This window comes from Leopardus geoffroyi, chromosome B2 (genome assembly GCF_018350155.1).
Source record: "Leopardus geoffroyi isolate Oge1 chromosome B2, O.geoffroyi_Oge1_pat1.0, whole genome shotgun sequence".
NCBI lineage: Eukaryota > Metazoa > Chordata > Mammalia > Carnivora > Felidae > Leopardus > Leopardus geoffroyi.
In genome coordinates, this window is record NC_059332.1 from 139,723,371 (window position 1) to 139,751,063 (window position 27,693).

The window sequence follows — 27,693 nt, forward strand, 5'->3', positions numbered from 1 at the left end:
CCACTTTCTGGCCACTTAGCCGTATCTTATCCATGTTTCAGGGGCAACAGTAGTCTCTCTTCTGCCTGTGACACTGTGTGTCTTGTCTCTTATCACTTATTCTTAGCTCACACTGGGAATGTCCCAGGTCTCTGTTTGGTATTTTTATTTGAAATCTGCTTGCATCCATTTCTTATCTCCCGTGGTAGAATCTAAGATTGGCATCACCTTTACGAGATTGTAATCTTCTTGAGAGCAGGACTGATAAAATACGTGTAGTTTTGTCTTAGCTTCTGGCAACATGCCTGGTACTGGGTTCTGTCCTTAAGAGAAGCTCAAAAGTTTTTGAATGTATAAATAATAAATTTGCATTCCCACTGGTCTTAACCAAATGCACTTTAAAATCCAAATCTGGGGGCTCCTGGGTGGCTCAGTTGGTTAAGTGTCAGACTTCGGCTCAGGTCATGATCTCGTGGCTCGTGAGTTTGAACTCCGCGTCGGGCTCTGTGCTGACAGCTCAGAGCCTGGAGCCTGCTTCAGATTCTGCGTCTCCCTCTCTCTCTGCTCCTCCCCTACTGTGCGCGCGCGCTCTCTCTCTCTCTCTCTCTCAAAAATAAATATTAAAAAAAAAAATTTAAATCCAAATCTGTGATTTTATAATACTACTTGTGTGTTTTATTTCTTAGACATCACTGAATCGTAGGGCAAGTAGGATATTTGAAATTGGACTGGCCTGGCCTTGAATCTAGAAAGATCATCTTTCGCTTTGTGACCTCAGGCCGGTTATTTGATTCTTCCCACCTTAGTGTTTGTAATTGAGATACTGATACTTCCTTGAGGATGAGCCTTAGTGCTGTGCTCAGTAAATGTTCACTCCTCGCCGCTTTCCCCCTTTTGGAACTGGGAAGGTTTGTTTGGAATGTTGAGACACTTACATGGAACTCTTTCTCCTCTCGCCTGCTGGAAAACTTACTGGTGGTGCCATGTATCTTGGCCCTTGGTAATGTTCTGACTGTGTCTTTGGTAGCTTTGCGGTGATTCTAAAGAGCAACCGTGTTTGCCGCTGCTCATTTTTTTAATTTATTTAACTTATTTAATTTTGGGGAGAGAGCACGCATGTGAAGGGAAGGGACAGAGAGGGGGAGAGAATCTTTTTTTTTTTTTAAATATATGAAAGTTATTGTCACATTGGTTTCCATACAACACCCAGTGCTCATCCCAAAAGATGCCCCCCTTCAGTGCCCATCACTCACCCTCTCCTCCCTCCCACCCCCCATCGGCCCTCAGTTTGTTCTCATTTTTTAAGAGTCTCTTATGCTTTGGCTGGGAGAGAGAGAATCTTCAGCAGGCTCTGTGCTCAGTGCGGAGCCCAGCTTAGGGCTCGCTCCCAGGACTCTGGGATCATGACCTGAGCTGAGAAATCAAGGACGGTCAACTGACTGAGCTACCCGGGTGCCCCATGCCACTGTTTAGAAGTTAATGAGTGATTAATGGTTCCCTCCTCTCTGCTGGAGTTCTTGAAGAAACACATGTTAGAGCATCCATATTAGTAGGCAATTAATAACTACCTGCTGATTGAATCATGAATGGTAGCCGTAAGGGAAAACGTGTGTCCAGAGGACATTTAAAAAAAAAAAAAAAAAAAATTTATGTTTATTTATTTTTGAGAGTAAGAGAGACTGACCGTGAGTAGGGGAGGGGCAGAGAGAGGGGGAGACACAGAATCTAAAGCAGGCTCCAGGCTCTGAGCCGTGAGCACAGAGCCCGACGTGGGGCTCGAACTCACGAACCGTGAGACCATGACCTGGCGGAAGTCGGCCACTTAACCCACTGAGACACCCAGGCGCCCCCCAGAGGACATTTTGAGAGAAAAATTAAGTTCTTACAAATAAATGATTCATTGGGTGAATGGTAACATGAAATAAATGAAATTTAAAATTACCTACACGAAGTTAAATGAAGAAATGAATGAGGAAATGACTTTGTTCACGGGGGAGGGTTGAACACCGTGGGGGTGGGTTGCCGCGGAGATTCCAGTGGGACCCCAGGGCTACCGTTTCGCCCCAAATACGCTTTTGTGTGGTGCACGGGAAAGAACTCGGGCCTGGTTGACCTGACTTCTTGCCCATGAGCCTCCTGGCCGGTTGTGGATCTTTGGGAAGTTACTGGATCTTTCTTAGCCTCTGCTTCCTCATTTGCAGGGCAAGGGGGGCCGATCAGGAGAGGCAGCAAGGTGGGGGAGCGTGGCCTGGGAGTCAGATGGCTTCTCCACGCCGGCTTTCCCGCACCCCGGCTGTGCAGCCCGACCTGCGTTCCCCTGTTCCTTTGATACTTCTCAGGGGTGGGAGTGAAAAGGGGTCCCCTGTTCCTGACAGAGGAGCTCCTAAAGCCTGTGGAAATCAGCTGTGGGCCAGTGGGAGATGGAACGTTTGCTGATTTGAGGAATGAAAGGGTGACTCTCGGGAACTTCTGAAAATTAATTGGTTAATTTTTTAAAAGGAAGCTCCATGACCAGCATGAGCCCAGCGTGGGGCTTGACCTCACACCTCTGAGGTCAAGACCTGAGCTGAGTTCAAGAATCAGATGTTCAACCAACTGAGCCACCCAGGTGCCCCAAAAATATTTTTGTTTTAAAAGCAGGTGTTTTGAGGTATAATTTGTGTGCCATAAGCATCATCTTTTTTTTTTTTTTAACTTAAAAAATTTTAATGGTGGTAAAATACATGTAACAAAACTTCCTATTTTAGTCATTATTGAGCGTAAAGTTCGGTGACACTAATAAGCACATTCACATTGTTGTGCAACCATCACCACCATCCCTCTCCAGAACTCATTTCATTTTGTTTTTAAATTTAAAAGAAAAGTGTATTTTTGAGACGGAGAGAGAGCTTGAGTGGGGGAAGGGCAGAGAGAGAGGGAGACACAGAATCCACAGCAGGCCCCAGGCTCTGAGCTGTGAGCACAGAGCCTGACATGGGGCTCGAACTCACAAACTGTGAGATCATGACCTGAGCCGAAGTCGGATGCTTAACTGACCCACCCTGGCGCCCTTGAACACATTTCATTTTAAACTGAATCTCTGTACCCATTAGACGATAACTCCCCATTTCTCTTCCCCTCCCAGCCCCTAGCGTCCACCTTCCTACTTTCTGTCTCTGAGTCTCATGGGTCTAGACACCTCATATAAGTGGAGTCATACAGTTTTTGTCCTTTTGTGACTTGTTCCTTTCACGTAGCGTAATGTCCTCAAGATTCCTCTGTGCTGTATGTAGCATGGGGCAGAATTTTCTTCCTTTTTAGGGCTGGATAACATTCTAGTGTACGGGTCTACCAGATCTTGTTTATCCATTCATCCATACATGGACACCTGGATTTTTCTACCTTTTGGCTCTTGTGATAACGCTGCTCTGAGCATGAGTGTATATACATCTTCGAGATACTGTTTTAGTTCTTTTGGGTGTATACTCAGAAGGGAAATTGCTGCATCATACGGTAGTTCTATTTTTAATTTTTTGAGGAATTGCCATGTTGTTTTCCACGACTGTACCATTTTACTCTTACACCGACAGTGCACAAGGGTTCCAATTTCTTTACAGACTCACCAACACTTGATATTTTCTGTTTTTTTTTTTTTTTAAATAGTAGCTATCCTAATAGGTGTGAGGTGGCTGTGTAACCACACTATTTTTTTTTCTAATATTTAGTGTTTTTTTTTTTTACTGTTTATTTTTTATAAATTTTTTTTTTCAACATTTATTCATTTTTGGGACAGAGAGAGACAGAGCATGAACGGGGGAGGGGCAGAGAGAGATGGAGACACAGAATCGGAAACAGGCTCCAGGCTCTGAGCCATCAGCCCAGAGCCCGACGCGGGGCTCGAACTCACGGACCGTGAGATTGTGACCTGGCTGAAGTCGGACGCTTAACCGACTGCGCCACCCAGGCGCCCCATTTACTGTTTATTTTTGAGAGAGAGTTCGTGCATGAGGCAGAGAGCAAGGGAGAGAGAGAATCCCAAGTAGGCTCACCGCTATCTGAGCAAAAAGCCTGACAAGGGGCTCAAACCCACGAACCATGAGATCGTGACCTGAGCCGAAATCAAGAGTCAGATGCTCAACTGACTGAGCCACCCCGACTCCCTGAACCAGACGTGAGATAATACAAACTCATGGGATCTAAGAAGTATTCTTTGATATCACCCATTCAATTAACCTCATATAAATAATGAAACAGTTCCTGCTAGGTTAAGTGACTTGACCATGTATCTTGTTGTATAACTTGTCCGGGTCAAAGACAGGACTGCAATTCAAGTATCTCCACTCTCATTGTTGCATGAATGATGGAATCTGGTCACTCATTTATTCCCTCGCTCAAAACACAACACACACCGGTACTGCGTGAGGTGTAGGAGTTGATAAAGGTGGTTCAGATAAAGACCTGTCCGCCCCCCCCCCCCAACCCTCCCACCACCCCATCTCTGGCTGCTGCTTCCCCCAAAGCTGCTCAGTGCCGTCTAGCTGTCAGTTGAATGACCAGCTAGTAGAGCCTACAGAATCATGCTGGAGAACTCCCGCTTTTACTTCCCTCCCCTATTGTATTACCAGTTTAGAGGAGCTTAGGAAAACGACCTCACTGGTCTTCACGTAGCTCTCAAACCTTGCGACTTTTCCACCAAATCATTTGAGAAGCTGAGACGAAGGGGAAAGGTATGGGTACGGTGAGCTCTCGAGCAGCAGTTGTAGAAGGCTTACCACATGGAGAGGTGATGAAACCGCGTCCAGCTTGCTGTGTGGACCGTGTGCCTATCTGGTTCTTGAAGAGCTGCTTTACGTCATCGCTGATGTATTACACCGACAATGTGATACATTCTTAAACAACCAGGTTCTTAGCAAGTGGTTCTTAAACAACCAGGACGCCTGAGCTGTGTTCGCACAGCTCCCGGCTCGGGGTGGGGGGAACGTGGCTCGGGGCGTTGCGGGAGCCGTCCAGCGTCTGTCCTTGTCAAATCCCTTGAGTTATGAGAAGTTAAAGCTTGCTGGAGTTAGAGTATGGTTACTGCTTAAATACAGGCTCCTGTTGCAGAATGTTAGAGCTGATGATGGTTTTTAGTAAAGCGTTATTACCGGGCTTACTTGTGTCGTGTTCCGGGTTTGGTTTGGGCCGGGATGTGTATGAAGTGGATTCGTTTTCGTGTCCGTCTTAGGTTTCCTCGTTTCTGGCTTCTGTGTCGAAGAAGCGGTTTTTCAAACTAGGGCATTGGGAGAGAGGGAGGAACCCGGTTCTGTTCTATTTTTTTTTTTTTTTCTTTTTTCAGTTTCCTGGCCAATGATTTTACTTCATCTTGAAATCTGCAATCCTTTCCTCTTTGTTCCAGGTGTCTAAATTTGACTTGGACTTACTTCCAGCCACTTCAGGAAGTTGAATTTGGAGGAAAATCTGAGCCGGGTTGGGGGAAGGGGGGGGTGCATCTCAGCTATCAGTGCTTCCTGGATCTGGCACCTGACTCTCTAAGCCACATCTCAGCCTGAAGTGAAATCCGAGGTGCCAAACTGCCAAGATGCAGATTGTTGGGGGGGGTGGGCTTGGTGTGAGGGGGCCTTTATGATTTGAAGCAAATGAGTTCTTCAGGAAATTTACATGTTATTAGCCAAGAGACAGCTTTCCCTGTCATGTTGAGCTGCTTCTGCGTGTTCTGTGAACGGTCTCCAGTGCAGGTTAGAGCCGTAGCACATCTGCGCGTTCTCTGCTGCTCTCGCAGCCGTGAGGTGTGGGGTGACGTCCCCTCCCGAACCCGGCTGCTCACGCGAAATGGTCTTAGGTGGCCGAGCAGAGATGAAGAGATACCGGAAATTGCCTGTAGCAGAAGTTACCCATCATCCCTTGGAGGCTTCTCTGCTGGGGAAGGTTCTTATTTCTGTGTATACTCAGCAGTAATGAGATGTAGCAGAGCCCCTGGCGCACAATGAGTGGGTTTGTGGTTTTGTTCCTCATGTTTCAAAGTCCTGATCATATAAGCAGCCTCGCTTACCTGCTCCCTGAACCACTCGCTGAGCTGCGGATTGTTGGTTTGTACGTGGTGTCTCTCTGGCCCTTGCTTTTCCTCCTCTGAGAAACCAAGATGTGGAAGAAAGTATCCTGCAACCTGCTTCGTCATCAGTGGCACCATCACCTCGTTGACCTTGTAGGAGCCCGCTGATGCCAGGGGCTCTGCCGGGCACCTCATCAACATGTTCTTTAACTCTGAGCGCTCCAGAACGGGTCCCCTCCCGATCTGCAGAGAAGGATGTGGGCTCGGAGAAATGAGGAGCTAAGCCCGAAGAGCTGGGTTTTGACCTGGTCTGATTTGGGTCTTGACCTGGTCTGATTCCAAAGCCCTCGATCGCTGGGCTGCCCCATGCTGTTACCTACAGCTTCGTGGTTCTGGAAGAGAACTTCCCGCCGCCTCAGTAGGAGGTTAAGTAATCGAGGAACAAAAGTGGATTCTACATTTGCTTTCTGAGAATTCTTTTTTTTTAATTTTATTTTTTATTTCTTAAAATTTACATCCAAATTAGCATATAGTGCAACGATGATTTCAGGAGTAGATTCCTTAGTGCCCCTTTCCCATTTAGCCCATCCCCCTTCCCACAACCCCTCCTGTAACCCTCAGTTTGTTCTCCATATTTATGAGTCTCTTCTGTTTTGTCCCCCTCCCTGTTTTTATATTATTGTTTCCCTTCCCTTATGTTCATTTGTTTTGTCTCTTAAAAGTCCTCATATGAGTGAAGTCATATGATCTTTGTCTTTCTCTGAGTGACTGACTTCACTTAGCGTAATACCCTCCAGTTCCATCCACGTAGTTGCAAATGGCAAGATTTCATTCTTCTTGATTGTCGAGTAATACTCCATTGTATATATATACCACTTTTTATCCATTCATCCATCGGTGGACATCTGGGCTATTTCCCTACTTTGGCTATTGTCGATAGTGTTGCTATAAACGTGGGGGTGCATGTGTCCCTTCGAAACAGCACACCTGTATCCCATGGATAAATGCCTCGTAGGGCAATTGCTGGGCTGTAGGATAGTTCTATTTTTAGTTTTTCGAGGAACCTCCATACTGTTTTCCAGAGTGGCTGCACCAGCTTGCATTCCCATGCTTTCTGAGAATTCTAAGCCATCTAGAATAACTGCCTTTCTAACTGTAAGATTTAAGCACCAATATTTGAACCAGAGATTAGAAGAGCTAACAGAAATGAAACATGACGTAATTTAAAAATCTTACAGAATTTGCAGACCACAAATTTCCTGGAAGAAGTTGTGCATTTTTTTCTGAGAGTGTCATAAAAACTGGGCTTAGGAATTGTCTTCTGGTGGCAGTTGGGCAAGTTATCTTTGATTATTTTCATAGTTTTGCTTTATAGGAAAAGAAGGTCCTCTTCCTAAATTGTTCTATTTAGGTCTTCAAGGGTGGATCCTGTGCGTTTGCTATTACAGTAGACTGAAACCTATATATAGGGACACTCAAATGTGGTGTGAATCCACATCTTTAAAAAAAGAAAGCAATTACTGTGTTTGAAAGCCAGGCTATAAAAAGTAAGTGAACTCATAGGAGAGCCAAGATGGGATTTCATTTTACCAAGCCAATGGCCCTGACTCTCTTTTTGCTTTTGTGTCCTGCAGGGGCAGAGTGGAGACTGCACATGTTTCAGAAATAGGATGGTAGTCATTCATATGTGTCAGCACTTGTCATACGTGGATTAAGAGACCTATCTGGAAGAAGGAAGTGTGCAGACACTCCTCTTGTACTTTGTTAAATGTCATTTTAGTTACCTAGTATCCCACAGAACCTGTTTTTTTTTTATTTAAGGAGTTTATTTAATGTGTACTCCTACCCATCATAATATATATTTTTTAGTGTTTGAGAGAGAGAGCACAAGTGGGGGTGGAGGGGGAAGAGAGAGAGAGGGAGACCCAGAATCCAAAGCAGGCTCCAGGCTCCGAGCTGTCAGCACAGAGCCGACGCGGGGCGGGAACTCACGAACTGCAAGATCATGACCTGAGTCGAAGTCAGGTGCTTAACCAGCTGAGCCACCCAGCCTCCCCCATAATATTTTTTAAAATATTTTTTAATATTTTATTTATTTTTGAGAGAGAGAGAGAGAATGAATGAATGAATGAATCAATCAATCCGTCAATCCCAAGCAGGCTCCACGCCAGTAGCCTGGAGCCCAGTGCAGGGCTCGAACCCATGAACCGTGAGATCATGACCTGAGCCGAAACCCAAGAGTGAAACGCCCAACTGACTGAGCCACCCGGGTGCCCCTAAAAAATGTATTTTCAATCCACATACACGAACGCTGTGAGCGCTTTCCCTCCCCTCCTCTCACTGCTCCCCCCATTGCCAGAGAACAGAAGGGAAGGAAAAGGAACCTTCTGAAAAGTACTTAGATCTTTTGGTATTGAGTGGCTGGATGCAAGCCTCTTCTGGCGATTCTGAGACCTCAGAACCCTGAACGTTAATTGGTCTCTATACATTTCTTTGTAGTCCTGTCTCAGAAATGCAGTAGGCTTCTTTAACCATTCTGCCTTCTCAGAGGTGCTGTGTAACCCTGCTGGAGGCCTGATAATGACAGGTTGGTTTCTCTGTGGAAACACAAAACAGCTTCCATCCAGACATTTTGCTTTGTCTTCTGAAAGTGCTGCATGGCTTTGGTTAGATACTGGATAAAAAAGGACTTCTAATGAGAGGAATATTTAAGACCCGGGAAAGCTGTCACATCATGAAATGCTAACCAGTATTCCCCTTAGGGACAGATTCAGAATTTCACATGATAACAATCTTTGTTTACTCCTCAGCAGATACAAATGATCTTGGCATCATTTCTGACGTGCTTTCCCCAAGTTCTTCCCAAGGTTCCCATTAAGAATCATCCTTTTGCAATGGGAATTCAGAGTTCCTCACTCCCCGCCCTGCCCCCATCCCCCGTCACCGTGGAGGTAGCATGTTTTCATGGTAAGCAATTACTTTTCTTTGCCAGACTCACTGTGGTCACTCGTCACGTTCTGAAGGGAATAGACCATTGCAGAACACTCAGTGGGGAGTGGAAATGTTTTTGTAACAAAGAGGCTGCACGCTAGAGGTGGACGTAGTCAAGCAGGGCCTGGCAGACTTAGAGGGGCTGACTCATCCGTGACTCACATGACAGCCTGTGTGGCCCTGTGGCCCTGGTGCCAGCCCCTGTGAGTAGAGAGGCGGTGTCTCGGCTCTCCCATGAGAACTTCAAAGTTGAAATAATCTGACTCTGATTTTGGCTTCGTCCAAATGTGGGCTCACCCTTTGTTAGGAACTTGGTGAGAAGCTATAGAAACTCACACACACTCCTTGGCTTTGGCAGCCTGTGTGATTTAGGAGAGACTGGAGCCCCTGGTTTCGCACACCATGAAAGCGTACGACAGAGCAGTGGGCTGGGAAGAGAGAAACTTGATGAAACACCAGTTGTTACGGTGCTGATCTTTCCTCTACTTACTGGGAATGCCACGTTTATCATATTCTAAATTTCCGTGTAACTTGTATCTCTTTCTGGACTCTGATGGTTTGCTACTAAACAGAAATATTCAAAATTACCATAACTTTACAGGATATTTTGCATTGGATGGGGCAGATACTCCCTTGTTGATGTATATGTATATTTTTCTCAGAATACTTCCTCTTGGCTACTCTACAAAGTTATTCTTCTAGATCCACTTTATTTATTTATTTATTTATTTATTTATTTATTTATTTATTTATTTATTTAATGTTTATTTATTTTTGACAGAGAGAGAGACAGAGCATGAGAGGGGGAGGGGCAGAGAGAGAGGGAGACACAGAATCCGAAGCAGGCTCCAGGCTCTGAGCTGTCAGCACAGAGCCCGACGCGGGGCTCGAAAACTCACAGACTGCGAGATCATGACCTGAAGTCATGACCTGAAGTCAGATGCTCAACCGACTGAGCCACCCAGGCGCCCCTAGATCCACTTTAGAAGCAACCTATCACATTGTTCTAAAAATCAATTTGGGATTGCAGTGAATGCGTGCTAATTTAAGGAGAACTGACCTATTGATTTGAATCTTCCTATCAAGGAATGGAGAATATTTCAGCGGTTTTTTTTTTTTTTTTTTTTTTTTTAGGTCTTTTTATGCCTTTCAGTAAAAGTTTTATAGTTTTTAAATATAAATATACATTGTTACTCTCTTCCTAGGTTTTTTTTTTTTAGTAATTTTTGCAGGTGATAAAGGATTTTTCACTCAGTTTTTAAGTGGTTATCACTAACGTGTAGAAGCCTACTCACTTTGTATACTCATTATATGGTCCCCTTACTGAACTTGGTTAATAATTCCAGCAGATTTTCAGTTGACTGTCTTTGATTTTCTAAGTTGATATTCTGTCCATTAAAGGAGGAACAATATTCATTCCTCATTTCTTGTTTTTTTTTTTTTTTTTTTTTTTTTTTATTTATTTTTGACAGAGACAGAACAGGGGAGGGGCAGAGAGTGAGGGAGACAGGAATTGAAGCAGGCTCTGTGCTGACGACTGACTCAGCCACCCAAGCGGCCCCCTCATTTCTTGATTATTGCATTAGGATTCCTGAAATGGTAAGCTTTCCAGCTTTTTCTGTGTACTCAGAAACTTTGTGAAATAGGGATTTGCTGTTCTTTGTAAGTTTCGTAGTTTGTCACCCATAGAAACAGGTAGGCTTGAAATGGTTTCCATATTACTTTCTGATAACTTTCCTTTTATTTTCTTTTTATTATTTTTTAAACTTTTTTTTAGTGTTTATTTATTTTGAGAGAGAGACAGACAGGTTGTAAGTGGGGGAGGGACAGAGAGAGGGAGACCCAGAATCCAAAGCAGGCTCCAGGCTCCTAGCTGTCAGCACAGAGCCCGATGCGGGGATCGAACCCACAAACCTTGAGATCATGACCTGAGCCGAAGTTGGATGCTTAACTGACCGAGCCACCCAGGCACCCCCTTTTTATTTTATTTTAGAGAATGTGAGCGAGGGGGAGAGGAGGAGAGGGAGAGGGAGGGAGGAAGAGAGAGAGAGAGAGAGAGAGAGAGAGAACCTTAAGCAGTCTTCCCACCCCTTGTGGAGCCTGACACAGGGCTTGATCCCATGACCTTGGGATCATGACCTGAGCGGAAACCAAGAGTTGGATGTTCAACAGACTGAGCCACCCAGGCGCCCCACTTTATGATAACTTTCTGAAAGCGTGACAGGCTGGCAGCTGGAGGGATGATCAAACACGGGAGGTGAGGTAGGGAGATTGGCTGGAATCCCCAAGGAAAGAGGATGAGCCCCTGGTACAAGACCACCCTTGAATATCCTTATTTCTTGTAAAAAGGAAAACACTTCATTCCTCAGATATCTCACAGCCAAGTTGTGATGAATCTTAGGGCCTTTTTCCTGGAAAACAAGGGAAGTGGCTTAGGGTGTCAGCGTTAAAACCGAACTTCCTTCTTGTGGTAAACTTGGTTTTGGAAGTCTTGTGATGGCGGCTTACATTTTGTTACTGTGACCTGGAGGGATTAAGGTTGAGAAGCAGCACCAGCTGAGGATCCGACCATGGCTGGCTGCGAGAAGGAGTGAGCTGCCGATCTCTGCTTTTATCCCGCTTCTGGATCGCAAGCCTCCTGGTCCTGTTCACCCCACCGCTGAGGGGCTGTCTGCTCAGGCGTTTGGTCCCACTGCGGGGGAATGCTCACCACCCCTTGTGTGCTTGTGGAAGACTGTTTTTGCTAATTTCCCTCACTTCTGTGCAGTAAATCTTGGAAGAAAGCTATTTTCCTATAAGGGGGGCATTAGATTTCGGATTCTGTTGTTCGCTATTAATAACTTTTGGTAAGTGCCCTGCCCTGAACTTATGGCTCGACAAGGAAGCATCTGTGGTTCCAGATAATGAGATTAAACCTCTCATTTTAGGGAGCTGACTGTGTTTAGATTAAGATCTTTACTGTCTCTTGCTAGAACACCTGAGGAATAACAGGTAAGAAAGTTTCTCGCATGGTAATGACGCCTTAATAGCCATAAAATTGTAAATTTGAGAATGCGTTCATGGATTTGGTAAAATGAGCTCCCATGAGGGTCTTTGTCCTCCCTGACCACTATTATGTTTTTTGTTACATGTGGATGAGAATTTTCATGAAATGCCACCCACTTGGTATTCACAGGATACCTTCTAACATATTTAACTCTTTGACCAGTGTGCCGAAAATCCCAGTGTGAATGTGCACTTTCATAAATACCTCTCCTTGCTAATTAAATTAGCTGATTAAAAGTGTGACTTAATTGTCCCGTCATTTTGTTTTTGTAAGGCTAAATATATATATGCATCTGTATGTGTTAGGTATCAGAGTTAGTCTAGTCAAATCCAAGTGAGCCTTTGTAAGTGATTGAGTCACTATTGCTGATATTTTTTTAAGTAGGTTCTGTGCCCAATGTGGGGCTTGAATTCACGACCCCAGGATCAAGAGCTGCATGCTTTACTGACTGAGCCAGCCAGGCGCCCCTGTTGCTGATATCGTAAATAATTTTTTCCTATTTTATAGTTTGTCCCCAGCTTTTAAAAAATTTTTTTTAAAATCTTTATTTATTTTTGAGAGAGAGCACAAGCAGGGGAGGAACAGAGAGAGAGGGAGACGCAGAGTCCGAAGCAGGCTCCACTCTCTGAGCTGTCAGCACAGAGCCCAATGGCGGGGCTTGAACTCACGAACCGTGAGATCATGACCTGAGCTGAAGTCAGACACTTAACTGACTGAGCCACCCAGGTGCCCCAGTTTTTTTTTTTTTTCCATAAAGATTATTTTAAGTAATCTCTACAGCCAATGTGGGGCTTGAATTTATAATCCTGAGATCACTGACTGAGCCAGCCAGGCAATCCTCCAGGTTTTTTTGTGTTTTTTTTTTTTTCCCCTCTTTTTTTAGTTTTCTCAGATTATAAGAAAAGGCGGTTCATCTGGGTATTGTGACTTTCATGTAAAACTGAACAGACTGCCAATCCTGTATTCAAATAAAAGGAACTAAATGTATCAGATTTCTGGGTCATTGACTTAATGATTAAAACATAATATTACTGGGGCTCCTGGGTGGCTCAGTCGGTTAAATGTCTGACTCCTGGTTTTGGCTCAGATGACGTCTCACGGTTTCGTGGGTTCAAGCCCTGCATTGGGCTGTGCTGATAGCACGGAGCCTGCTTGGGACTCTCTCTCTCCCTCTCTCTGTCCCTCCCCCACTTGCACTCTCTCAAAATAAACTTAAAAAAATTAAAAAAAAAAAACCCTCCATAGCATTACTCATTTCAATGATCTTACTTTTCTCACTTACGGGGAGAATCGAGAATAAAGAAAACTCCTAGGACTGAATATCATGTTGTATCTTGAATTTGAGGGATCTATGAAAAGTTGCTTAAATTCATATTTGGAAGGTGTCTAGAGTGAACCCAGGGGCAATTCATTGAGGTAGAAAATTCACTGTTCCCGTAAATACCAGAGGAGATAGACGAGCCTCTCAAAATACCAAATATACTTCATAGCATATAGAAAAGAAAATGCTTAATTTTGCACATTTGTTGGAAAGTTTGCACCAGTGCGAGAAGGGAAATTGTTTAGGTTGAAGAGGATAAGCCATTTTGCCAGAATGGTTTCTTTACTGTTTCTGTGTGTTTTCTTCTTGTACACGCACATGTCTTCAGCCTGTGTGAACCTGTCGTTCTGTGAACAACAATTACAGCTTAGAAAGATGAGTGGTGACCCTTTCCCTGCCACCCACTCACCATGCGGTGCATGGAGTGGACCACTCAGTGGGTTTACATTTGAAAAATACAGATGCTGCTAGGAGTCTGTGTCCTGTGTGGTATTAATCATTAAATCCCTATCCACACAGAGACAAAATTAAATAGAGAATTGAGGCATCTCCAAAATAATTCAGGGAAAATTCTCTGAGGGCAATTAGGGTTTGTTTTCTCCATCCTGTTCTTTTGTACTCTGTGCCTCTTGAGGATGCCGGTGACTTTTTTTTTTTTTTTTTTTTGGTACAGTGTACTTTATTGATGGTACATGACAAGGTAGGGCTCCCCAAGCCCCTCTCCTTCTTCAAGGGGTTTGGGATGGGAACTGTGTGAAGACTGGGAGATTCTCAGTGTGTTGGGGGAAGGGGGACAAGACTCCTCAGTAGCTGAGGGCCTCTCTCTCCCTCTTGCCGTCGCTGGGGCTGGTGGTCCAGGGGGCTCTTAGAGGCAGTGTGGACCATAAGGTCCACCACGTGGTTGCTATAGCCAAATTCACTATTACAGCAGGAAATGAACTTGATAAAGTGGTCACTGAGGGCAATGCCAGCCCCAGCATTGAAGGTGGAAGAGTGGGTGTCACTGTTAAAGTTGCAGGAGACAACGTGGTCCTCAGTGTAGCCCAGGATGTCCTTAAGGGGGCCCTCCTATGCCTGCTTCACCACCTTCTTAACGCCATCATATTTCGCACCTTTGTCTAGGCAGTAGGTCAGATCCATGTCTGACCTTTTGGGGGTGGGGGCATGGAAGGCCATGCCAGTGAGCTTCCCATTCGGCTTGGGGGTGACCTTGCCTATAGCCTTGTCACTGCCAGTAGGAGCAGGGATGATGTTCTGGGCAGCTCCTCGGCCATCATGTCACAGCTTCCCAGAGGGGCTGTCCACGGTCTTCTGGGTGGCAGTTGATGGTGTGGACTGTGGCTGTGAGTCCATCCACGATGCCAAGGTTGTCATAGGTGACCTTGGCCAGAGGGGCCAAGCAATTGGTGGTACAGGAGGGATTACCGACAATGTTGAGGAAGTTACCATAGTTCTCATAGTTCACACCCATCACAAACATTGGGCATTAGCAAAAGGGGCGGAGATGATGATCCTCTTGACCCTACTCTTCAAGTGAGCCCTAGCCTTCTCCCTGGTGGCAAAGACTTCCATGGACTCCACAACACAGCACTGGCATCACCCCTTTTGATGTTGGTGGGATCTTGTTCCTGGGAGATGAAGATGGGCTTTCCATTGATGACAAATTTCCCCATTCTCAGCCTTGACTATACCATTGAATTTTCTGTGGATGGAATCATATTGGAACATGTAGACCCTATAACAGAGGTCAGTGAAGGGGTCTCTGATGGTTACGGCATCTACTTTGCCAGCGTTAAAAGCAGCCCTGGTGACCAGATGCCAAATATGGCCAAATCCATTTACTCCGACCTTCACCATCATGTCTTGGGGACATGGCTGGCACTGCCCCAGAAGATGCAGCTGTCTGTCAAATGGGGAGGAGTAGAGACCCAGGAGACTTGTTTTTTTTTTTTTTTTTTAACATTTTTGCTGTATATAGACTAAAATAATTTTGGTCTAATATTTTCTGTCTATAAACAGACAACAGCTATGTGTTAACTTATTATAGTTTGAGATTCCAGGACCATAGCTCATTTGCGTTTTCTATCTTTGTTGGCCATGATGGTGCCTTCCATATGTGACTGCTATATTGTACATTAAACATGTCTGGTCAAACTGGTTTTGATTTTCCTTGTTCTCAGGTCTTATGGTTTTCTTTCTGGATGTTGGAAATAGATTAATACAGCTGGGTCCCATTTTGTGTACTTGCATATTTATTGCCATAATGATGGCCTTGGAACCTCTGCATCCTTGCCTAGCCCTTTTGGAAGGTAGCCCTGAGAGACCAACTTTTGTGTTGTTACCACTGGGCCACTTCTGTGGTCTTTTAGGAGCCATGGCTAAGTTTTATACTCTTGATTCCTGGAGGGCAGCTGGCTTCTTTCTCCCAGGCAGCAATGAAAAAGATTAAATTTAATCTTATGCTTTTGAGCAATATTATTTATGGTCTATAATATCTTTGGTTTAAAAATATCTATTTTATGATATTCCCTAATCTTATAATTGGTATAGCCCTTTGGTTCTGAAATCCAGAGTAGAAACAAAGCAAGTGTTTTATGTTTAAAAATAACAAGGAAGTTTTAGAAAGACTTAGCTTCTTATTTAATTTTTTTTTAATGTTTGTTTATTTTTGAGAGAGAGAGACCAAGTGCGAGCAGGGGAGGGGCAGAGAGAGACACATAATCCGAAGCAGGCTCCAGGCTCTGAGCTGTCAGCACAGAGACTGATGCAGGGCTCGAAGCCACGAACCACAAGATCATGATGTGAGCCGAAGTTGGATGCTCAACTGACTGAGCCACCCAGGCAACCCGACTTCGTTTCTTATTTAAAAGAGAAATATGCCAGATATGAATTACACTCAGAAAAAGAAATTTTGCCCAAGAGATAGTTCTCATGTGCATCTTTCTTAGAGCAGCTCTGTTTCCTTGAACACTCTTGTCTCTTTTCCTTGAAGCATCTGCTGCCATTGGCTTCTAGCCTAGCCCCTTTCTCTTGGCTTTCTTCTTTCTTTGCTCATCATTCGTTTCCTGTTGCCCTTTAGGTTCTCTTCCCACTGTCAGGAGATGATGTTCTCTTTAGGGAACCATCCTGGGTCCTCTTTATCCTCTTAAGATAATGCTGTGTTTGCCCCTGCCTTCAACTACCATTCATACATGCCCATTTCTGCCCAGTTAATACACTTCTAGTTGGAACCTCTTTTGTGAGTCCAGAGTTGTTAGCTTCCAATTGGACATTTTCATTTGGATGTTTGCTGTATTCTTGCAACTGAGTGAATCAAAAAAAATGAAAGAAGCTTTTACCAGTCGCTTCTTCATGGAGCTTTTGGCTCAAAGCATATGACAGTCTGTGTGTCCCATGTTTGAATCCTGGCTAGGTTAGTTAACCGATTTTTCCTGCCTTATTGCATTGGCTAGTACCTCCAAGACAATGTTCATTTGCTTAACTGAAGTAAAAGCCTCCTGGAAGGTTATGATGGTATACGTATATACATATATATATATGTGTGTGTGTGTGTGTGTGTGTGTGTATATATATATATATATATATATATATATATAGTTAGTATATAATATATATATTATAGTACACCCAATGTGGGGCTCCAACTCCTGACCCTGAGAGTAAGAATTGCATGCTGTAACCAGTCAGGCATCCCAGTATGAAAAGTTCTAGAATTTTTAGAATTAAACATCTTTAAATTTAGAAATTTTACTTTTCCTAGGATTTGGAACTTCCATTCGATGCTTCACTAACAATAGTTTGATCCATCTTTTGGTAAATCTGGGCAGGTTGAAGAAAGAGTAACTGTGTATACAATGTGCATCATTTAGGTCTTTTTGGTGGAAAGTCCAAGGAGACGATTGATTAGAATTTTAAAGATGCCCTAGCACATAATAGGCACTCAGCAAATATTTGTTGGCCAATGTTGAATGAAAAAGAGAGGTGGGGGAGGGGGAGATATGTTGAAATATGTTATTTACTCTTCTTTTTTTCCATGAGAAGTGAGTTGATCTCAGTGTCCCTATTAGCTCTAAAATTCTTAGAGGTCAGAAATCTAAAATTAGTAGTTGTCAAGTTCAGGGCTTTATTCTGAGAGATTTGCCTTCTTCCTTAGGCAAGCCTCTCTCTCTAGAACTCTCTCAGTTCCTCTTCACCTAATTGTTACTTCACGGTTTTTCTGTTGTTTGGAACTTTCTTCCAAGCTTCATGATAATCCAGGGTAGCATCCTGGAAGGAGTTAGACCTGATTCAAATCTTTTCTCCATGAATTATTTATGCATGTATGCCCTTTAATAAATTTAATGAGCCTCCACTTTCTCTTCTGTAAAATAGGGGCAGTAAAATACTCCCCTCAAATTTAGTTGTGTGCCTTAAATGAATGAATTGCTTGTCACCATACCTGGCATATGTTAGGTCCTAAGTAAACTAGAAGTTACCATTTTTTCCCCCTTAGTCTGATAGTTCTGCAGTTATCTCTCCAATGATTAAGACTTTAAAATCTCTATTGTCCTGAATAGCTCACTCCTATTACCCACAGCTAAATGATTTTTCCCCTGATACTGTTCGTCAGCGTGAATAATTTTCACTGTGTTCCTCAGGGTTTCTGGCTGAGTCCTTACTGTTTTCTGTATCCATTGCTGTTCTGAATCCTTATCTGAAGCTATGGCTGGCTGGATCTTTGTTCTCTATCCTGTTTTTGTACTATCTAGCCGACCACATGGAATTCTTTGTTTCTCCATTTTCACTGTTAAGAAGTAAAGAGGCTGTCTTTTTCTCCTGTCATAGGAGAAAGCAGAGCTTGATTTGAAGAATTTTCTCCTTTGAGATTTGCTAAGTATTAAAAAAAAAATCTTTTTACAGAAGTATAAAGAGCACAAGTCATGCTGGGAGCTTGGTGAATTTTCCCAACGGAAACATACCCGTGTAGTAAGGATCCTAGTAAATTTAAGGGAAGTCTCTAACTGCTCCAAGGTTGATTAAGCCTTCTTGCCGTCGTCATCCTGCAGATTACCCACCTGTTGTGAGAGGCATTTCAGCTCCCTCGTGCCCTCTGACCCACCATCTGCCAGCTGGTTTTGTGTGGACTGGGTTTTGCCGGCCCTGCCCTCCCTCTCTTTTCCCTGCGATGGGAAGTGGGGAGTTAAAGAGACTGACACTTTGTTCTTGATGCCACATGCATTCGAGGAGACGGCGTAGAGAGAAGGCTGTGTTTCCACTTCCCCTTAACTGGTCTTCCTTTGTGGCCAGCAGAGGTGGGATGCAAAATGCAGAGAAATTGCTGAGCGAACACTGCGTGTTTCCTTTGCTTTTCTCTGTCTGTTCAACAAAGCATTGAAGATGTTGAGTAAGACGATGCTGACTTAAGAAGCGAGTGTCAAAAAACCACTATGTTTATGATTAAAAAAGTAAACATGGGGGATGCCTGGATGGCTTAGTGGGTTAAGTGTCCCGCTCTTGGTTTGGGCTCAGGTCATGATCTCACAGTTCGTGAGATCAAGCCCGTGTTAGTCTCTGTGCTGACTGTGTGGAGCCTGCTTGGGATTCTCTCTCCCTCTCGCTCTGCCCTGCCTTGCCTCTGCTCATGCTGTCTCTCTCTCTGTCTCTCTCTCAAAATATATAAACATGGAAAAAAAAAAGCTAAAACCTTTTTTTTTTTTTTTTTTTTTTTTTTAGAGAGAGAGAGTGAGAGAGAGCTCGAGCAGGGAGGGGCAGAGAGAGAGGAAGAGAGAGAGAATCTCAAGCAGGCTCCACGCTGAGTGCAGAGCCCGATGAGGGGCTTGATCTCACGACCCTGTGATCATGACCGGAGCTGAAATCACGAGTCAGATGCTCAACTGGCTGAGCCACCCAGGTGCCCCGAAAAAAATTAAAGTTAGACTTTAAAAAAAAAAATTTTTTTTTTATGTTTATTTATTTTTGAGAGAGACAGAGACAGAATGTGAGTGGGTTGGAACAGAGAGAGAGGGAGACACAGAATCTGAAACAAGCTCCAGGCTCTGAGCTGTCAGCACAGAGCCTGACGCAGGGCTCGAACTCATGAGCTGCGAGATCATGACCTGAGCCGAAGTCGGACGCTCAACCGACTCAGCCACCCAGGCACCCCTAAGTTAGACTTTTTAAAATGAGGAGCAGGTGTTATGAATAGTGGGTGAAAAGTTATATGGTCGATAGAGCAGAGGTTCGAAGGAGATGGACGTAAGTTGAGGCAGAGGGATTTAGGCTACATTGTGACTTGCTGTTGGAGAGGGCTCCGGAATACTGCAGGGTATGGTTTACTGAGATTTTTTTATCCATCTCCTGGACAGATTGGGTAGTGCTTACGGTAGCCGTAGTCAGAGTTTGGAGTTGACCTCCTTCAATTATAATTCTTTTGTTATTAAGTAGTTTCCTGAATATGATGAAGGATACCGGGACTTTCCACTGCCATTCATTCAGTAGGGAGACATGGATTATATAGACATTCTGGTATAAATTAGAGATCTTTCAGAAGGGCTCTGCTAAATTTTTTCAGACCAAAGGCATGAGTTGACATCCCAGCTCTACTACTTAGTGGTTGTGGGGACCACAAATTGAGGATTGTTGCGAAGATGCGGGAGGTCATGTGTATGAAGGGCTTTATAAATTGGGTGTGATGTTCTGTACCAGAGTGAGCGGTCACGCTTCCGGTGGAATTTCTACCTGTGTATCAAGCTCACATCTGCTCTGCCTTCTCCTGCTTCCAGACCTCCTCGTCTCTCTGTGACTTTGGGCAGTTGGGCAGAATTCCCTTGTTTGTGTTTTGCTTGTTCTAGTTTTCAGTGCTGTCTCTCTCGATGAGTGATGCTGGTTGAGACGTTGGGGGAACTGTGGGAGTGGGGAGGTTTTGCATTATTTGAGAGTTAGGAAGCTTTCTGAGAAACTAGATTTAGAAAGGGATGCTGAGTACAAAAGTACAAAAGTACTGTACATTTTTTTGTTACAATTGTTAAACTGACCAAAATTTATAATTTTGTTAACTCTTTGTTTAAGCATGGCACAAACATTTCTCATAGTTCTGAAGGCTGAGAATTCCAAGATCAAAGCACCAGCAGGTTCCGGGAGAGCCTGTGCTGGGTTGTAGCAGTCTTCTCGCTGTGCTCTCCCCTGGCAGGAGGGAAAGGGGGCTCTGTGGGGCCTCTTTTATAAGAGTGCCAATCCCATCCATGAGGGTTCCACCTTTATAAACTCTTCACCTGCCCAAACATCAACTCCTAGCATCATCAGATTAGGGGTTAAGATCTCACCATACGAAGAGGGTGGGGTACTAACATTCAGTCCATAACAGATGGTCCTAAAAGGCCTTTGGGTTCTACTTTTTACCCTAAAGTGTTGCTGTTTGCTTAGCAGCCCTGTTCCTGGGCTTTGTGTTCATGTATTGGATGCGCTAGGATAGCAGCATGTAGTGGCCGGGAACTGTCGCTCCCTAAATTCTACAGGGCTGGTTTGGATTCCATTTCCTCAGCTCCCTCTCTCTGTGATTTGCAGCAGAGTACTTTAGCTATATAAAACCCCAGGTTTTCTCATCCTTAAGCAGTGTACTGATTTGTGTCCATAGTCTTATGGTGAGACTTAAATGGGACCATGTATGTAAAAAACATGTATGTAAAAAACACACGTGGAACCCAATGAAATCCCAGTGCTCGTTAGCTCTTGTTGCAATTAGAGAAACAAAGACCTCTTCTTGAAGAATAAAATCAAACCCAGTTACTGTTTATAAGCAAGGTCAGTTCCTGCTTGCCCACTCCTGGATGTTTGCCCCTAACTTGCAGTGTGTCTACTGTAAGTGGATTCAGCAAGCTGGAATGGACTGGCAGTCACGGGGCATCCGTGACACTGAGCAAGAAATGATGTGCCCCTCGGCAAAAAACTAGAAAATGTAGAAATGGCCAATAAGCATGTAAGAAGATGCTCAGTATCACTAATCACGTCAAACCACAGTGAAGTACCGCTTCACCCTTATCCGGATGGCTAGTCACTCCAAAACAAAAACCCATAAATTGTTGGCAAAGATGTGGAGAGATTGGAACCCTTCTGCACAGTTGGTTGGAATGTAAAATGAAGCAGTCGCTATGGAAAACAATATGGCGGTTTCTCAAAAAAATGAAGAATAGAATAACCATCGAATCCAATAATTCCACTTCTGGGTATTTACCCCAAAGAATTGAAAGCAGAGATTCAAACAAGTGTTTGTAGCATATTCAAAACAGCATTAATCACAGCGGTCAAAATGTGGAAGCAACCCAACTGTCCACAGACAGATGAATGGACATTTGTGTAATACCAAATGTGGTATATACGGACAGTGGAATATTACTCAGCCTTAAAAAGGAAATTCTAGGGGCGCCTGGGTGGCTCAGTCAGTTGAGCATCCGACTTCAGCTCAGGTCACGATCTCACGGTTCGTGAGTTCGAGCCCCGCGTCAGGCTCTGGGCTGATGGCTCAGAGCCTGGAGCCTGCTTCCGATTCTGTGTCTCCCTGTCTCTCTGCCCCTCCCCCGTTCATGCTCTGTCTCTCTCTGTCTCAAAAATAAATAAACATTAAAAAAAAATTAAAAAAAAAAAAAAAAAGAAATTCTGACACTTGCTGCAACATGGAGGAACCTTGAAGACCCTACGCTAAATGAAATAAGCCCATCACAGAACAATGTATGATCTCTCTTACACGGCTTACATGAGGTGGTTACAGTAGTCAAATTCATAGAGACAGTAGAATGGTAATTGCTAGGATCTGGGAGGAGGAGGAATGGAGAGTTAGTGTTTAGCAGGCATGGAGTTTCAGTTTTGTGAGATGAAATTGTTCTGGGGACGGAAGGTGTTGATGGCTGCACAGTGGTGTGGACGTTCTTAATGTCACTGGACTGGGCACTTAATGGCTAAAATGGCAATGTATTTACATATATTTTACCATAATTAAAAATAAATACCGTTTTTTAAGAGAGCTATTTCCCCCTGTACACGGTTTTTACCTTGGGGAATTAAATTAACATACACTGAGTTTTCAACTTAAGAGTACTGTTTTGGTCAGTCCTTCAAAAAAGTTTTGATGGCCAGAATTGTTTCTATCCTCTTCAGCAATAATCAGGTGCCTCCCTCACCCCCTTTTTTTCTGCTCTCCCCCCATCCTGAGTAGTAAGAAATTACTTGAAGTCTTGCCTGGGCCATGTCTTGAAGACAAAATCCTGATGGCCGTGGTGGCATCTTGAGAATTCTGTTGCTTTCTTTGCCTCCCCTGACATTTTCAGAAGCTGTTGGATAATGAGGTAAAGGATATGAGAAATGGAGTGTAGGGCCAGGGGAATCCAGATTTTATTGGACCTCAAGCGCATTGAATTTGGGGTTCTCTTAAAAAGAAAACAAGGGGCGCCTGGGTGGCGCAGTCGGTTAAGCGTCCGACTTCAGCCAGGTCACGATCTCGCGGTCCGTGAGTTCGAGCCCCGCATCAGGCTCTGGGCTGATGGCTCAGAGCCTGGAGCCTGTTTCCGATTCTGTGTCTCCCTCTCTCTCTGCCCCTCCCCCGTTCATGCTCTGTCTCTCTCTGTCCCAAAAATAAATAAACGTTGAAAAATTAAAAAAAAAAAAAAGAAAACAAAAACTTCTTTTCCATAGCTTCTAATAGAGTGCATGTTGTGGACACATTTTGGGGCCCTTCCCAGGGCCCTGAAGGACCCCTGAAGCTTAAGGTTTGTTAGTTTAATGTATCTTGTCTCTATTCCAAAAGGTGAGGTAGAATAAAGCAGGAACTGTGTATAGCAAACTACTTACTTCCTCTGAGTTTTATTCTCAGAAGCAAAAATATCTGGAAAAATGTGTTCCATTCAGGAGACTAACAAACAGCCGGGAAGCCCCTGAGGATAGAAGATGGTTTATGCAGTTTAAATTCACTCTAGTCCACGTTTAATTTAACCATTTTTCCAAACTGCGATTTGGCAATAATCTGTACTGTAATTTAGTATTATGAAGTGACTTACGACCAAAACCAATTAATTTTGAATTTCTCGCCCAGAGTGTCGCAGTATAAAATTTTAGAGGCATTTTCTGAGAAATTGTATGAAATTTCCATGATAATTATGACCTTGAGGTATTCCTGTGTCAAAGATGATGCACAATCTTCTCTTCTTTGTCTGGTAATTACTTTCTCATCCCCTCCCCCACCATTAGTCTTCATATCTGTTTCCTTACTTAGAAAAATACTTCATCAATCAGAGATTAGAATAATCTCATTACCTTTGAGAATTCCTCAGTGTCACTCAGGCCTTTGATGGAGCTGTTAGGGAGCCTTTGTCACTGATTGCATCGCTTAGTGACCAGATGGACTCATTGGGAGCAACTTGGAGAATGTCAGACAGGAAGACATTTAATGAGGCGTGACACATGTAAAGTAAGCAATAGCGGATTTCTCGTTTTCTTGTTGCTTTGTTTTGCCTCCAGTAATCACATAAATTCTTTTTTTTTTTTTTGCACGAAAAATGGAGCTTTCAGAAATAAAAATAATATCTGTTTATTCCATATCATGAAAATGGAGCAAAAAGCAAAGAATTAGACCACACGCTTTTTTGTAGCAGAATTCATTATGAGGACAGAGCATGGTACTTGCAATGCCCAATAGGGTCTGGGCAGCTGCTGTTCAGACTTTTCAACTCGGCCAAATCCCCTACTTTTAAGATGTAGATTTCAGGGTCCAGATTGTCTATTGTTCAGATGCCAACTGGGCACTGGGCTGTATCTGCCAAACTCATTTTCACTTCGTCGTGGGCAAAACTAGAATTTGGATCCTAAATTAAAGGTGAAAGACAAGGTCTCTAAACCAATTAAATGCTATTATCACTCAAGTAGGGATTTTGTATGGTTTCGGGCCACTTGAATAACAGAAAATGATTGACAAACGTTCAGTTTCTTCCCCCCCCCCCCAGAGGTTTTTGGGGAACCTTTATAAAACTTGTTTATGTTTATGGTGAATTGAGGCCACCTCTGCTTATTTTAGACTCTGGAAAGATGAGATCAAAAGGAGTTGAAAATCTGTTCTTTTAAGTGTCAAAGCTATTTCCATTGGATGGGATTTAGCCAAATTATTTTTGGCTTGATCGGTGCTCCAAAGAAAAGAGGGTGTGGTGGAAAAAAATGATACTGGACATGACTAAAACAGGGAGGAATTTTGTATTGTTCTGAGTTTCTGATCAGTGGAGGAAGAAAGACTTTTTGGAAAAAGAATAGGGGCGCCTGGGTGGCTCAGTCGGTTGAGCCTCTGACTCTTGATTTCGGCTCAGGTCGTGATCCCAGGGTCGTGGCATCCAGCCCTGTGTCAGGCTCCACACTGAGCATAGAGCCTGCTTACGATTCTCTCTCCCTCCGCCGTTCTTCGCTGCTCACGTGCTCTCTGTCTTTCTAAAAAAAAATTTAAAAAAATGAAGTTTTCCATACGTTCCTTCTTCATCTCAGGTATTCATATTGCTGGGGTCACGATAATTCTAATTAGGTCAGTTTGGACATTATTTGTGGCAGGAGAGGAAAACAAATGGTGTGCTGTCACCAACTTGCTTTCGAATAAATTAACAAATAGTCTCAGTTGAAACAGTTTTGTATTGGAATCTGTTGGCAGATTGGCTAGAAGCCAGTGTTACAGCTTTATTCTACTCCCCCCCCCCAACCCCCCCTATTTTTTATCGACAGGGTTTGTTCATCTGGGGGAGGACAGCTTTTCCTGTGGGCTCCTGCACCATCCTGTTTCTGGGGGCCATCCCTCCATGGCCCACTTGGCACTTGTGACCCCCCAACTCATCCCTTCCCTGCTGCCTCCTTAGCTGCTGCCTCCTTAGCAGGTTTACACATGCAGGCAGGATCCCATTGGTTAACCTGTTTCACAGCAGGGAACTTAAGGATGTCACTCACCTTTGTAGCTCACTTGTCCCTTAGTTACCTGAATTACAGAGTTGTTATAACTCCATTTTGTGATCACCTGCTCGGTGTCACTTGTTGTATCCACGTTCTTTTCCTTGCACGAGTTTGTTAAAGTAGGCTCCACTCCCAACATGGGGCTTGAACTCACGACCCTGAGATCAAGAGTTACGTGCTGTAGCATCTGAGCCAGCTAGGTGCCCCTCCTTGCAAGATTTTGTTTCCACCTTATCACATTATGGGGGAGGGCATTATGCTCTCCATCATACATGTGAGCGAAGCCGGATTCCAGCAAGATGAGAGACTTATTCAGAATCACGTGGATGGGAAGAGGCCACAAGTGGATTTACACGCGGGTTCTGCTGACCACTCTTCCCCACGCCCTCTGCTGCCTTCCACAGAGCCAGAGGGCTTTTAGAGTCCATAGGGCCAGTGGTTTTCAGCACTGGATACACAAGTCATCTGGGGGAATTTAAGATGACTCTCCGGGGAGAGTCTGCCGTGCAGCGGGCAGGAACGACGAGGGGGGTAGAGGAAGGAGGTGCGTAACACCCCCTCCACGTTCAGGGAGTCTGAAGGCCAGCGACCTCTTCCCGGTCAGTCAGCTAGTTAGTTACAAGCCGGGACTTGACCCACGATCTTCTGACACCCCTTGGTCTCTTCCTCTTGCTCTCATTCCAAATCCTGCCAATGGAGTCTGGGGACAGGCTCACCTCATCTTTGGTTTCTGAGGGGCATGTCGCAGAGCCCTCTCTGGTGTGATGTTCACGTAACTGGGTGTCCCTCATTCACCTCCTGCAGGCTGCTTGGCCCTTTCAGCTTGCTGCTCGTGTGTTTGGTCAGCTGGGGGAGACTCCCTTCCTCCCTTCATGCTCTTACTTACTTATTTACTTATTTACTCCCTCCTTCCCATTATAGCTGCTTCTGAGACTCCTTTTGGATGGACGTTGGACCTCTGGATATATCACCCCTCTGTACTTTCGGTTCCGTGATGTTTCTCAGTATTTTCTTCCAGTTCACAGCCTTGGTGCTTAGCATGGTTCATGTTATTTCTCAGGTCCATTGAGGTTTCTTTTAAGCGATCATTTAAGATTTATTTCTTTGTCTCCTGTTGCGAGCTCTCTCTTTCTGATTGCTTCTTTTTCACAGCAGCCTGGTCTTGCTTTATGGACACACTACTATTTCAGATCTGTCTTAAGATACTAGAATTATTAACACGTTTTCTCCTGTCCTGTGAATTATGTTTCTTCTGGGGCCAGTTCTGTTTGCTCATTATAGCCCTTTCTTTCATGTTCTGTGTTTTCCTCAGATAACTTGTGATCCTCCCTTGCTGCTGGGTTTCCATGAGTGAACTCCATTGATAAGCCGAGAAGGTTGGCTTTGATCTTCTCTGCAGGTGTAGAGAGCGGCCTCTCTAAGTCGCAGGCAGACCCTGCTTCCCTCCATAATTGTCAGAGAGAGGAGGGTGGTGCCCCTAAGTGCATCTTTCCTCTGGGTGGAGGGGGGCTGCCTTTTCCTATGCGGAGGTTCCAAGCTGCCTTTGATTCCTCTCCCACACGCACGCTGGGATTTCCTCCAGACGTAGTGCCCCTTTTCTCGGTTTTAATCAGTGGGTTCAACCCTCCGCTGTGGCTCCCAGCCCTCACACCCTATTTTCTTGTGGGAAGGAAAAGGGGAGGGGGATGGTTGGGGAGGAGCATGTTGGGCTCAGCCCCTCTGTATTGGGTTCTCTGTTCCCTCCGTCCCAGGCGGTGCCCACTGCTGCCTCTCATCTTTGCCTCCTCCCCAGGACTCCCCGGAGGGTAGTGCTCCCCTCTGGAGGAAGCGGGCTGGCTGCTTTCTCTGTTTCCAGCACCGCTGTGTGTTTGGCTGGCTGGCTGGCTGGCTTTAAGAGAATTGTTGTTCCTGTCCTGCCAGCGCCAGCCTGGACAGAGGTGGCCTTGGCTCTGCCCGCTGCGTGGAGCTGGAAGGCTGTCAGAGGATCTGAGTGCAGGGCGTCTGCTCCCTGTTGTTCTCTGAGTGGCCCGTCGATGCCCCTGCAGGCTGGGCTCCCTTCTGCTGGCAGCCACTGCCCTAGAGGCCTGCCTCTGCCACTTCGATGGTGATGGTCACACGGCCCGTTCTCGTAGGAGATGCGGGGCGAGGGGGGCGGTGGCCGGGGGAAGGGCAGGCGGCTGCGGGTGCGTCTGTGGAGGTGTTTACCAGGCAGCCTGGTGAAGCTGTGCCTGTGTGGGCAGGGAAGGGGGAGAGGGAGCAGAGGCAGGCTCCAAGTTTCAGACCCGGCCTGGGCCTGGTGCCGGCGTCTTCACCTCTGCCCCTTTGTCCCGGCCACCTTCCCCAGGTGATGCTTGTCCCCGTCAGCTCCTTGTCCCAGGTTCA

The 27,693-nt window shown here is 44.8% G+C and overlaps 1 protein-coding gene and 1 pseudogene across 1 annotated transcript in view; one reads left to right on the forward strand and one right to left on the reverse strand.

The window, feature by feature from the left end:
* The first annotated feature begins 10,490 nt into the window (after positions 1-10,490).
* The window catches only part of TIAM2 (TIAM Rac1 associated GEF 2), a 191,288-nt gene continuing 174,085 nt past the window's right edge, over positions 10,491-27,693 (forward strand). The window contains 1 exon segment of the mRNA XM_045500104.1: positions 10,491-10,597. The gene's annotated coding sequence lies outside the window, so the exon portion shown is untranslated.
* LOC123609201 lies at positions 14,034-16,082 on the reverse strand (annotated as a pseudogene).